The sequence below is a fragment of the Trachypithecus francoisi genome, unplaced genomic scaffold, assembly GCF_009764315.1.
Source record: "Trachypithecus francoisi isolate TF-2019V2 unplaced genomic scaffold, Tfra_2.0 Lachesis_group15, whole genome shotgun sequence".
Taxonomy (NCBI): domain Eukaryota; kingdom Metazoa; phylum Chordata; class Mammalia; order Primates; family Cercopithecidae; genus Trachypithecus; species Trachypithecus francoisi.
Window position 1 is genome coordinate 61,977,710 of NW_022681460.1, and position 14,537 is coordinate 61,992,246.

General features: G+C 39.3%; 1 long non-coding RNA gene across 2 annotated transcripts in view; it reads right to left on the reverse strand.

The window, feature by feature from the left end:
- The window catches only part of LOC117097258, a 69,482-nt gene extending 62,211 nt beyond the window's left edge, over nt 1–7,271 (reverse strand). For both annotated transcript variants that reach the window (XR_004442883.1, XR_004442884.1), the window contains exon 1: nt 7,186–7,271. This is a non-coding gene — a long non-coding RNA (uncharacterized LOC117097258). The remainder of the gene's footprint in view (nt 1–7,185) is intronic.
- Nucleotides 7,272–14,537: the final 7,266 nt, after the last annotated feature.

The following is a 14,537-nucleotide window of genomic DNA, read 5'->3' on the forward strand; positions in this document are numbered from 1 at the left end:
CAGGAAGCTTTTACTCATGGCAGAAGGCAAAGGAGAGGCAGATGTGTCATATGGCAAGACAGAGAGGAGGTGTCAAGCTCTTTTTAAACAATCAGCTCTGGGGTGAACTAATAGAGTGAGAATTCACACATTATTGCAGGGAGGGCACCAAGTCATTTATGAAGGATCCACCCCCATAACCCAAACACCTCCCATGTTGGCTAGACTGATCTTGAACTCCTGACCTCACGTGATCTGCCCACCTTGGCCTCCCAAAGTGCTGGGATTACAGGTGTGAGCCACTGCATCTGGCTAATGGTGGTATTTTGATGGGAATTACATTGAATTGGTAGATTGCTTTTGGCAGTATGGTCATTTTTACAATAGTGAATCTACCCATCCATGAGCGTGGGATGTGTTTCCATTTGTTTGTGTCATCTATGATTTCTTTCAGCAGTGTTTTGTAGTCTTCCTTCCAGAGGTCTTTCATGTCTTTGGTTAGACATATTCCCTACGTATTTTTTTTTTTTTTTCAGCTATTTGAAAGGGGTTTAGTTTGTGATTTGATTCTCAGTTTGGACAAATTTTTGTACATTAATTTTGTATCCTGAAACTTTGCTTAATTCATTTACCAGTTATAGGAGCTTTTTGGGTGAGTCTTTAGGATTTTCTAGGGGTACAATCACATCATCAGCAAACAGCAACAGTTTGACTTCCTCTTTACCAATTTGGATGCCGTTTATTTCCTTCTCTTGTCTGATTGCTATGGCTAGGACTTCCAGTACTGTGTTGAATAGAAGTGGTAAAAGTGGGCATCCTTGTCTTGTTCCAGTTCTCAGGGATAGTGCTTTCAATGTTCCCCCATTCAGTATAATGTTGACTGTGGGTTTGTCATAGATGGCTTTTATTACCTTAATGTATGTCCCTTCTATGCTGATTTTGCCAAGGGTTTTAATCATAAAGGGATGCTGTATTTTGTCAAATGCTTTTCTTGCATCTATTGAGATGATCCTGTTATTTTTGTTTTTAATTCTGTTTATGTGGTGTATCACTTATGTTAAACCATCCCTGCATCCCTGGTATGAAACTCACTTGATCATGGTGTATATCTTTTTGATATGCTAGCTGGATTCAGTTTTGTTGAGGACTTTTGCATCTATATTTTTCAGGGATATTGGTCCATAGTTTTCTTTTCTTTTTTTTTTTGTCTGTTATGCCCTTCACTGGTTATAGTATTAGGGTGATACTGGCTTCAGAGAATACTTTAGGAAGGATTCCCTCTTTCTCTATCTTTTGGAATAGTATTAATAGGATTAGTATCAATTCTTCTTTGATGTGATAGAATTCTGCTGCGAATCCATCTGGGCCTGTACTTTTTTTTTGTTGGCAATTTTTTTATTACCATTTCAATCTTGCTGCTTGTTATTGGTCTGTTCAGAGATTCTATATCTTACTGGTTTAATCTAGGAGGGTTATATTTTCCAGGAATTTATCCATCTCCTCTAGGTTTTCTAATTTTTGTACATAAAGGTATTCATAGTAGCCTTGAATAATCTTTTGTATTTCTGTGGCATCAGTTGCAATATCTCCCATTTCATTTCTAATCGAGCTTATTTGGGTCTTCTCTCTTCTTTTCTTGGTTAATCTTACTAATAGTCTATCATCTTTTCAAAGAACCAGATTTTTCCTTCATTTATCTTTTGTATTGTTTTCAATGTTGTTGCTTCAATTTCATTTAATTCTGCTCTGATATTTGTTATTTCTTTTCTTTCTGCTGGGTTTGGGTTTAGATTGTTCTTGTTTCTCCAGTTCCATGAGGTGTGACCTTAAATTGCCTATTTGTGCTCTTTCAAACTTTTGATTGTAGGCATTTAATGCTATGAACTTTCATCTTAGCACTGGTTTTGCTGTATCCCAGAGGTTTTGATACGTTGTGTAGCTATTATCATTCAGTTCAAAGAATTTTTTAATTTCCATCTTGATTTCATTGTTGACCCAATGATCGTTCAGGACCAGGTTATTTAATTTCCATGGTTTTGAGAGTTGCTTTTGGAGTTGATTTCCAGTTTTATTCCACTGTGATCTGAGAGAGTACTTGATATAATATCAATTTTCTTAAATTTACTGAGCCTTGTTTTGTGGCCTATCAGACATGGTCTATCTTGGAGAATGTTCCATGTGTTGATCAATAGAATGTGTATTCTAAGTTATTGGGTAGAATATTCTGTAAACATCTGTTAAATCCATTTTTTTCAAAGGTATAGTTTAAGTCCATTGTTTCTTTGTTGACTTTCTGTCTTGATGAGATGTCTAGTGCTGTCAGTGGTCTATTAAAGTCTCCCACTATTATTGTGTTGCCATCTATCTCCTTTCTTAGGTCAAGAAGTTGTTGTTTTATAAATCTGGGAGCTCCAGTGTTAGGTGCATATATATGTAGAATTGTGGTATTTTCCTGTTGGACTAGTCCTTTTATCATTATATAATGTCCCTCTTTGTGTTTTTTAACAGCTGTTGCTTTAAAGTTTGTTTCATATAATAATAGCTACTCTTGCTTGCTTTTGGTGTCCATTTGCATTGAATATCTTTTTCTACCCTTTAAGTTTATGTGAGTCCTTACATTTTAGGTGAGTCTCCTGAAAACAGCAGAAACTTGGTTTGTGAATTCTTATCCATCCTGCTATTACATATCTTTTAAGTGGAGCATTTAGGCCATTTATAGTCAATGTTAGCATTGAGATGTAGTCCCATGTAATATTGGGACTACAGGTGCATATATATTTCATAATAAAGAGTATATAAGCAGTTTAAAACATATTAATACAAAATAACATGTATTTACACTTTGGAGAATTAAAACATTTGCCAATACCTCAGAAGTCCCTGAGCACAATCTCTAATTCTGGATTCTGTGTTGATTCACTCTTATATCTTAAAAAATAACTTTGCTACATGTATATTGTATTTGTTTTCTACAGCTTTTGTAATAAATTACCACAAACTTGGTGGTCTAAAGCAATACAAATATATGGTCTTATAGTTCTATAGGTTTGGAGTTGAATGTAGGTCTTGTTGGGCTAAAATCAAGGTGTTCATAGGGCTGCATTCCCTTCTAGAGGCTCTCAGGGAGAATCTATTTCCTTGCCTTTTCCAGTTTCCAGAGGCCACCCACATTCCTTGGTTCATGGTCATTTTCCACCTTTGAAACCAGCAACACTGTCTGTCTCTGATTCCTCTTTCTTAGTCATGGTTCCCTCTAATCACAGATGGAAAAGATTTTATGCCTTTAAGGTTCCATGTCATTAGATTGGGTTCACCTGGACAATCTCCTCATCTCAAAGTCTTCGATGTCATCATAACTACAAGGTATTTTTTGCCATGTAAGGTACTTTTTGCTGTGTAAGGTAAAACCATATTCACAGATTCCAGGGAATAGGTGTAGATATCTGGTGAGGGGATGCATTGTTTTACCTACCACATGTATATATTTTCGAAAAATATTTTGGAGGAATTGTGGATTAAGATGGCAGACAGGAAGCGGACTAGCTTGCAGCTCCTGTTTGGATGCACAGAGAAATGTGTGGAGACTCACATTGTGAACTTTTGCTGTAAGAACTACCACAGGAAATTATCAAGAAAGCCAAGAGACTCCACAGACACTTTGAAGGAACTGGATTACTGTTGCAGGCTCCCTGAGTTGCTGAAAAACTGTTAATGGGCTTGCTTTCTCAAAGGGGAGGTTCATTATCTGGGGAAAGTTCTCAGCCCTGATCACCAGCCGCCTGGAAATAGACTTTGTGCCATTAGGGGGGCACGGTGGGAGTGAGACTGGCCTTTAGGACTGTCGGCTGCGGGCAGCAGGGTGAGGCCAGTGACTGCTGGCTTTCCCCCAACTTCCCTGGCAACCTGTATGACTCAGCAGAGGCAGCCATAATCCCTCTGGGAATATAACTCCACTGGACTAGGAACCATATCCCCATCCCTTTCAGCAGCTGCAGCAAGCCCCCTCCAAGGAGAATCTGAGCTCAGACACATCTATCCCTGACCCACTTGGTGGTCTTTCTCTATCCACTCTGGTGATCAAAGACAAAGGTCATAATTTCTTGGAAGCTCTACGGCCCTACTCACTGCCTGAGAAACTTGAATACTTAGCCAGGTGTCCCTAAGGCAAGTTTGCATGCTCCCTATAGGACCACAGCTGATGCGCTCTTGAAAGGATCACCTACTGGCTAGAGGCCAACTAACACAAAACCAGTGCACTAAACAAAAACACAACCAAGGACCCTCAGAGAGTTCACTTGACACCCGTGCTACCTCTGCCAGAGCAGGTGCTGGTATCCACGACTGCAAGACCTAATGATGGATCACATCACAGGACTCTTTACAGACATTCCTCAGTACCAGCCCAGAGCCCAGTAGCTCTGCTGGGTGGCTAGACCCAGAAGAGCAAAACCAATTACTAAAGTTTGGCTCTCAGGAAGCCCCATTCCTAGCGGAAGGAAAGAACGCCACTTCAAGGGAGCACACCATGGGACCAAAAAAATCTGAACAGCAGCCCTTGAATCTCAGATCTTCCCTTTCACACAGTCTACCCAAATGAGAAGGAACCAGAAAAACAATCACGGTAATATGACAAAATAGAGTTCTTTCACACCCCTAAAAGATCATATTAGCTCACCAGCAGTGGATCCAAACCAAGATGAAATCTCTGAATTGTCAGAAAAAGAATTCAGAAGGTCGATTATTAAGCTAATCAAGAAGGCACCAGAGAAAGGTAAAGTCCAACTTAAAGAAATAAAAGACATGACACAGGATATGAAAGGAAAATTGCTCAGTGAAATAGAGAGCATAAATAAAAAACAATCACAATTTCTGGAAATCAAGGACACACTTAGAGAAATGCAAAATGCACTGGAAATTCTCAGCAATAGAACCGAACAAACAGAAGAAAGAACTTCAGAGTTGGAAGACAAGACTTTCAAATTAACACAATCTATCAAAGACAAAGAAAAAGGAATTTTAAAAAATGAACAAAGCCTCTAAGAAGTTTGGGACTATGTTAAACATCCAAACCTAAGAATAATTAGTGTTCCTAAGGAGGAAGAGAAATCTAAAGGTTTGGAAAACATATTTGAGGGAATAATCGAGGAACACTTCCCTGGCCTGCTAGAGATCCAGACGTCCAAACACAAGAAGCTAAAAGAACACCTGGGAAATTCATTGCAAAAAGATCATCAACTAGGCATATAGTCATCAGGTTATCTAAAGTAAAGACGAATGAAAGAATCTTAAAAACTGTGAGTCAAACACGCCAAGAAACCTATAAAGAAAACCTATCAGATTAACAGCAGATTTCTCAGCAGAAACCTTAAAAGCTAGACGACATTGGGGTCCTATTTTTAGTCTCCTTCAACCAAACAATTATCAGCCAATAATTTCATATCCAGTGAAACTAAGCTTCATAAATGAAGGAAATACAGTCTTTTCCAGATAAACAAATGCTGAGAGAATTTGTCACTAGCAAGCCAGAACCACAAGAATTGCTAAAAGGATCTTTAAATCTTGAAACAAATCTTTGAAATACACCAAAATGGAATCTCTTTAAAGCATAACTCTCACAGGACCTAAATAACAATAACACAATAAAGAAAAAACAAAGTGTTCAGGCAGCAACACAATAAATAGAATAGTACCTCAATAATGAAATACATAGTTATGAAATATCTATAGATATTTGTTATAAAATTTATATATTATGATATATTTTATAATAAAGTGTATATAAGCCTCCCAACTAGCTGGGACTATAGGTACACACAACCATGCCCAGTTAATTTTTTTTTTTTAGAGATGTGATCTTGCTATGTTGCCCAGGTTGGCCTGAAACCCCTGATCTCAAGTGCTTTTCCTACCCTGGTGTCCCAAAGCTCTGGGATTACAGGCATGAGCCATCATGCCCAATCTAAATGATATATTTCATATTTTAAAAAAACTATGTTTAAAGACAAGAGCTATAGGCTAGAGTGTCTGCTACAGAGGCATCACCTTGAGTACACTGAATGGACATCTCCTAGGTGGGAATTTTCTCAATACCCCATGACTAGATGGATAACAGGGCAGAGAGTGGAGATGGCAGGAGAGCTTCCTGTATTCTCTACCCTTTGGGATAGCAAGGCTGTGTGAATTTCTCATGATTGTGAAAAGATCAGGAAACTTACCTGTGAGTCAACTTGGAGTCCCAGTCACAAAGGCCATCTATTCATTGAGGAGGCCTCAGCAATAAAAGTCTGTTGGGAGACCCCCCGTGGCATAAACTGGTGTGAAAGGGGCTTGTAGAAGTACTGGAGCAGCAGCTGAATCTGAAATATCAGGGAACTGTACAGGAGAAGTCTGTGCACTGCCCTCCAAAGAACCCAATGGAGCACCTGTAGTCTCTGATATTCCCAGTATCTGGTCCTCACCACACCCATGAACATGCCAGCCTATTAGTGTCTGTCTCCAAAGCACAAACAGCCAGCAAGGAGAGAACCGTGGCCAAGACCAGTTAAGTAAAGATATGCTTGCCCTTTTGTCTACATCTTTCCTCCCTGATCGCTCCCACCCTGTGGAAGTGAACCCTAGCACTGGGAGGTGGGGAAGGGAATGATGGAGCAGACTGTACCCGGTCTGCATTCCAAGTCCCTTCAGCCAAACTCCTGTCCTGTAATAAGAAAAAAAAAGTTGTAGAACAGATAAATTAAAATTTTAAACTGTACTGGAGTTAGTTTAATAATGGAAAGTGACCAGATAATTATGGAATCTGCCCAAGATCTCATAAAGGAATGGGAAAAGGAATTTCACACAGAAAAGTTTAAAACTGTATTTGGAAAAAAGAAGACTGTCAACTTAGTATTCTACCCAACCGAGACTGCTAAAAACAATGTTACATAGATGTTTATGGGGTCACAGGGCAGGATCACATGATCTCATCCAAGCAGCAGAATGTAATGCTAAAACTCAAGGGGGATTGTAGGTCCTGTACCAAGGGCTATAGTTTAGTCACTTTTTCACCATAGATAACTTATCAAAACTTCAGTTTACTCACGTATAAAATGTAGAATAATTTCTTAAAGTATGTTTTTAAGTTTGCAACTTGAAAAATGATAATAATAGTACCTTTTTACAGGATTGTTGTGAGGATTACATCAATTATGGATACAAAGTACTCACCAGGAGGCTTGACACACCTGAGCTCTTATTGAATGTGAAGTTGAATGACTGGCTGGGAGTAATGGAACTTGGAAAGACTCGTGGAGCTGGTGAGTCTTGGGCTAAAGTGTGAGTAACAGCAGAGAGAAAGGGATGCTAGTGATGGGGGAATTGTGGTATTGGTGATGGAGTGGAAGGGAACATTTCAGGCAGTGAGAACAACATAAGCAAAGAAACAAAGCAAGAGAAAGAAGCATTGTGATGTCAGCAGGATGGGGGAGGGGTGGTATACAAACATTTTGGTGTTGCCAGAGAGTAAATTTTTAGTCAAGAATAAAAGTCTGAAAAAGAGAAGTAAGGACAAAATGGTGAAAAGCTTCAAGTACCTAGTTCCTACTCTTTTTTTTTTTTTTTTTTTTTTTGAGACAGGTTTTCACTCTATCACCCAGACTGGAGTGCAGTGGCGCGATCTCGCTCCCCCTCCCAGGCTCAAGGGATTCTCCTGCCTCAGCCTCCCGAGTAGCTGGGATTACAGGCATGCGCCACCATACCCGGCTAATTTTGTATTTTTAGTAGACACAGGGTTTCTCCATGTTGGTCAGGCTGGTTCCGACCTCAGGTGATCCGATGGCCTTAGCCTCCCAAAGTGCTGGGATTACAGGTGTGAGCTGCCGCGCCCGACCTAGTTCCTATTCTTATGTGCTCTGCATATCAGAAAAAGGTCCAAACTCTTTAGCTAGCGTACATCCAAGGTCTTTTTTGTTTTTGTTTTTGTTTTGTTTTGTTTTGTTTTGTTTTGAGACGGAGTCTCACTCTTTTGCCCAGGCTGGAGTGAAGTGCCGCCAGCTCGGCTCACTGCAACCTCCACCTCCCCAGTTCAAACGGTTCTCCTGCCTCAGTCTCCCAAGTATCTGGGACTACAGGCACCTGCCACCACGCCCGGCTAATTTTTATATTTTTAGTAGAGACGGAGTTTCGCCATGTTGGCCAGGCTGGTCTTGAACCAAAGCGCTAGGAGTACAGGCGTGAGCCACTGCATCCAGCACCGAGGTCCTTTTTGATTTGATTACTGCCAACCTTTCAAAATTCATAATTTCATGCACCACATAGATAGACATATATCCTAGACTCCAGCACTACTTCAGATTCTTTAAACACATGGAAAGGTCTCATATCTTGCTTTTCTGCTCACACTATCCTTAATGCTTGAAACAGTCTGACTCTTCCGTCATCTGATGAATTCTATTTTTTAAAAACTTTAGCAACTGACATCACCATCAGGAATTCTTCTATTTTTTTTTTGTTATTATTATTTAACAAATATTTATTGGGCACTTCTTCATACATGCCACTGTGCAAGAGGCTGGAACTGCCAATGTTAGCAAGCAAAGTCCCTGCCCACAGAGACAAAAGTCTCATGAGGGAGAGGGTCAAATAAACAGGCAATTACTAAACCATGTTATGACTGAGATCAGAGCAGGTCACCATGAGAAGCCTGGATTCCTATCCAGGCCACTGTGCTCAGAGAACATTGTCCTCCTACCAAGAATTCCCTTTCTCTGTTCCTTCTGCCCCCATTTAGACTGTTAGATAAAGGAGGAGGAGGAAGAGAAGAAGAAAATGAAGACATGTTAAAATTTATTGTGATCTTAGTATGTGTCAGAAGCTATGATAAAACACTTTACATGAACACATTATTTAATTTTCCCCCAAACGGTAAGACATCTAGTTGTTATTGCCATTGTAAAGATGAAGGAATCAGAGGTAAATTAACTTGCCAATGACACTCAGCTAGGAAGTGGGAGAGCCAAAACTCCAGCCTCAATCAAATTAACTCCAATCCCAGGCAGTAAAACACTATACCATACTATTTGCAAGGGGAAAAAACTCTCAATTTTTTAAAAAAAGATGATTATAGATAGAGGGAAATTATCACAGTTCCCTTTCAAATATCTGTTTTCACCATTAGCCTATATCCTTCTCAACTCTAAGAAATTCTCTATGACCTAGACAATAAAGCATACAGAAGGCTCTATCCCTTTTAAAATTATTCACCTTTCTTCTGCAGATGAACCTAAGAGACAGATGAACCACAATTAGCCTTCACTAAATGTTAGTCTGAATGCACAAATACAAACATGAATGAGTCAATCCTTAAATGAATGAATTAACTCAAGAATTGGTAAGACTGAACACATGGAAAGAGCCACAGAGCTTTAGGGGATGGTGACAGTGGGCAACTGGCAAAGGTCCAGGATGGCAAGGTGCCAGCATCATAGAAGTCCAACCATAGGTGGCAGGCAGATGTCCCGGCAGTCAGGCAGGCCCTATGTCAACAGATTTAGCAACAGGAACTAGATGGAAAACCAGGCAGGCAGGTGGTTGGCATCAAGGATTTTGGAAGCAGGTAGCCAGTAATACAGCACTATATCAGGACCTCATCCCATTGAAGGAATTGGGTGATAGAATGTCACTCCTATCCCAGACAACAAAAGCGGGCATTCAGAGGCATGACGATCGACACAAAAGAGCAAGGTCTGAAGCCGGGGTACAAGGCCTGAGCTGCACCAGCATGAGAGGCTAACAGATGCTGAGCCACCAGGCTGTGCTTCAGGACCCTCTGAATTTCCTCTGTCTGGAATCCCTATTGCTCTTTATACCTGGCGGCCCGGCAAGGACAGTGAGTTAAGCCTATTCACAGGAATTTATTGTTCTCAGTTGTGGGGACTGGAGGGCTCTAGGAGCAGGAATTCAAGCACATCATTATTAAAGGAAAATTTCTGTGATTAGACCAATACCAGTGACGTCTTCCTTGATGCCTCAAATTATTTTATGCCACATATCCAAACAGCAAATCCTACAAACTCAACCTTGAAAATATCTCCAGTCTTTGAAAATATCTCTGGTATCTGACTACTCTTGAACACTTTCACTGCTAGTACTCCAGTCCTTGCCATCATCATCCCTCGAATAGTCAACTCCAATAGCCAGGCGCCTTCCGCATTCTGTCTTTCCCCATACAGCCTATCCCCAATGTAGGAGCCAGCATCATTCTATTCTTATTCTGCCTCATTTTCTATTTGGTTGTTGTCTCTTTCTTACTTATATTTAGCATTTTTTTGTATGGCAGTCCTTCATTGAAAATCCTTCAATACATCTCCAAGTCACCCAAAGTACAAGCCAACCTCCTAAGCTGAAGGTGGTACATAATTACCTTCCTTTTCTCTAACTTCATCTCTTGCCAGTCCCTTCATTTTTTCCTTGCTATTCTTTGTCTATGACTGGCATACCCTGACCTGAGGGCCTTTGCCCCAGTTGTTTCCTCTGCTGGAATGCTCTCTCTCCAGAGATCCAGAACTCAACTCCTTGCTTTCTTCAGACCTTGACTCAAAATTTCACCTTCTCAGTGAGGTCTTCTTTGCACCCCTACATATAATTTATAATCCCTTCTAATTCACATGCACACATACTTCCTATTCCTTTTTCCTGATTTGCTTTTTTCCCTTAGCATTTATAATTGTCATATTATATTTTGTTCTTATTTACATTGATCTTAGTCTGTCTACCACATTAGAATATAAGCCCCGTATGGGCAGAGATTTTTGTTTGTTTTAGTTCCTTGCTGTATTCTCAGTATCTGGGACAATGCCTGCCAAATAGCCACATAATAAACGCTCAGTGTATATTGGCTGAATGAATTAAGAAAAATAGAGGTGATGTACACTTCTGTGTAGAGCAGGTTCTATGACTGAACTTAATTTTAATTTTAGGTTACAGTGTCAATAAAATTGAGATCCTTGATACCACATACACATGCGTATGTGTATATATCTATGTATGTGTGCATGTGAGCTAGAAGGGGTTAAGAATTACATGTAGGGTTACAAAGAAGACACTGCTGACAAGGTGATATTTTGAATCAAGGTCTGTAGAAAGCAAGGGGTTGAGTTCTGGTTCTAGTATGTGTTGTGTGTATGTGGGGTGTGTGTGTGTGTGTGTGTTTGTGTGTGTGACAGAGAGAGAGAGAGAGAGAGAGAGAGAGAGAGAATTTGCAGTATTTAGAAGGCATTGTGCCTTTTTTTTGAGCAAAAGGCTTTTCAGAGCTGTTAATATGCCAATGTATTTATCAAATCCTAAGAAATGAATTTAGAAGGCAACTTTTATTACCCAAGCTTATTCACCAAGTGAATTCATTGTTCTCAAAGAACTAATTTTGGAGGGAAAACAACAGTTTGGGGGTTCTTCAAGAACTATGACCCTGATACTTGTGAATCCTCTTTTTCCAAATTATTTGACCCCCTCGACTAAAACAGATAATTGAAATACTAGGCAAATGTACTAACAGCATATTAGACATTGCTAATAATCAACATACTATTTCTTGCCTAAGCCCAGATACAGCCTCATAATCCTATTCAGTGCAGTATTACTGGCAATTTATTAGAGTTGGTATGGAGATGAAACAACTTTGCCATACCTAAGATTTTAATCCCATTCCAACACAACATAGCCTCAATCTGCATTTAAACTTTTATAACTTCATATAACTTAAAGCCATTAATTGAGTCAAAATACAATCATGATGCCATATTGTAACTTCTAACCCAAATGCATTCGACAAATCTCAGCATACACAAGCGATCCCATTCTTTGCAGATCATTAGAAGGGCCACAGCCATCCACAATCACTAAGCTGAGCATGATCTTTCTAGACTAGATGTCATTTATCACTTTGTTTCTTACGTTCTGACTCATTTTACAAACATCACAGAGCCCTGCACAATGCCTTGCATATTAGGGGTGCTTGTGATGGTTAATACTGATTATCAACTTGATTGGATTGAAGGATACAAAGTATTAAACCTGGGCGTGTCTGTGAGAGTATTGCCAAAGGAGATTAACATTGGAGTCCAGGGGAAGCTGACCCACCCTTAATCTGGGTGGGCACAATCTAATCAGCTGACAGCACAGCTAAAATATAAGCAGGCAAAAAAAAAAAGTGAAAAGAGAGACTGGCCTAGCCTCCCAGCCTAAATATTTCTCCCGTACTGAATGCTTCCTGCCCTCAAACATTGGACTCCAAGTTCTTCAGTTTTGGAACTCGGACTGGCTCTCCTTGTTTCTCAGCCTGCAGACGGCCTATTGTGGGACCTTGTGATCATGTGAGTTAATACTTATTAAACTCCCCTCTGTATATAAATATATATTCCATTAGTTCTGTCCCTTTAGAGAACCCTGATACAGTGCTTAATAAACATTTTCTAAATGGCTGTCAACCAAAATTATAACAAATACATTCCTATTTTAAAATCTTATATTCTAAATTTCTCTTTCCTTAAATTCCTATTGCAAATCTGCAAAGCCATTAAAATTATTTCCATGCAAGGCAAAGAAAGTTTTCAGTGTGTGACTTCAGTAGGCCACTTTGATCATTTATAATTTCTATACTGTGCAGTTCAGAGTTCTGAATATAAAACACACAATTTCTTTTTCATCATTCTCTGGTGTAACTCCTGGAAAGAAAAGATAATACCACATTAACTCAAGTGTTCTCACTGAATTATTTTGGTTATGTTATGTATGTAAAGCCTATTTCTCCTGGATTATATATCCTGAAGGAAAGGGGCAATATTTTCCATCGTATTTCTATTCCCCACAATGGTAGTACAGATGCTTTCTGAGCCTTTTGAGTGGAGAATGAAGGAATGAATGAATGAAACTTGAATATACAATATTATTGTATTGGGCAAATTCTACTAATTTTCAAGTGTGAAGACATGGACAAGACATTGTGAGGGATTCTCATATACTTCTTTAACATATTCCACACCGCAAAACCAGTTCACAGAAAATCATAAAACCAGGGAATCTTTAACAAACCTTTTGCCATGTGAGTATAGATCTTCTGGTTTGCAACTTTAGTGTATTTCAATATGAAATTCAAAAATTAGTCACCTGGTCCCTTCTAGATATTAAACATCTTTAGCAAACTACCCCTCTCCACACACATATACACAAAGATCACTGTTTACTTTACACATCTCTGAATTTGCTCTGCCATGAACCCAAACATAGTAAAGACACTGGACACTACAGAAAAATAAACCACTGTCTCTCTCTTTTCTTATTTCCATCAGGCCCTGGAAGTAGGTCTGACAAGTCAGAGGTCTGTTCCACAACCCAGAAACTATCACCTAGGAACTTGCACAAATCTCAAGATGATATAATATTACCCATTAAGTTTTAGAATTTTGCTTCACCCACTAAGGATCTGACTATAATAACTAAACATTGTCTTGTTCCCTAGATAAGAGAATTTTACTTTTTTTTTTTCAAGAAAGACTGTTATCCAACAATATGATAGATATGATAGGTTTGTTGAATGTGAATATGCAGGGTCCATCTAAAGAATACTTTTATAAAGTATTTAGGATGACCCCAAACCAACTCTACATTGTCAAGTCATTGTGGGAATATTGTGGGAATATATGATATACAAAATAGGGCATAAATGATTTTAAAAATCCCATAAAGATGTTTATATCTACTTCTAGGGACTCACTGAATTACTTTGAGGTATAAATTCACTAGCGCTATTCTGAAAGAGTAATAGTGAGCCTTTTAAGTTCAAAGCTGGTAAGTTAAACAATTAAAGGAACATTAATAGCTAACGATGTATTCAAAATTAAGTACAGGCTGGGTGTGGTGGCTCACGACTGTAATCCTAGCACTTTGGGAGGCGGAGGTAGGCGGACCACCTGAGGTCAGGAGTTTGAGACCAGCCTGACCAACATGGAGAAACCCTCTCTCTATTAAAAATACAAAATTAGCCAGGCGAGGTGGTGCATGCCTGTAATCCCAGCTACTCAGGAGGCTGGGGCAGGAGAATCACTTGAACTCAGGAGGTGGAGGTTGCAGTGAGCCAAGATTGCACCACTGCACTCCAGCCTGGGCAACAAGAGCGAAGCTATGTCTCAAAAAAAAAAAAAAAGTAAAAGAAAAAATAGAAAACCATAATTAAGTATAGTACATAGAAAATATGAAATTCTATATTTCATTTTACAGTTTTTGGGAAGCAGGCTATCTTTCCTTTCTTCTCTTTTCTCTTCTCTCCCTTGAATACTGATGAAGAAACGCAAGTATTTTCCATCTAAATAAGTTCCCTGGGATGAACCTGTCTCAATGGTTTGATTAAAATCAGTTGGAGAAATATGTTTAGCCCTATTTACTAAAAGTATAGAAAAAGTCTGCTGAAGCAGTCATGTTCTAATTATCCTTCCACATTCCACTCTGGAGAAGTCTGCCTGGCTGGAGCAGTCAGGGTTTTCTAGATTCAGCCAAACAATTAATTTCCTTTCCCTCTGCTTTTCAAA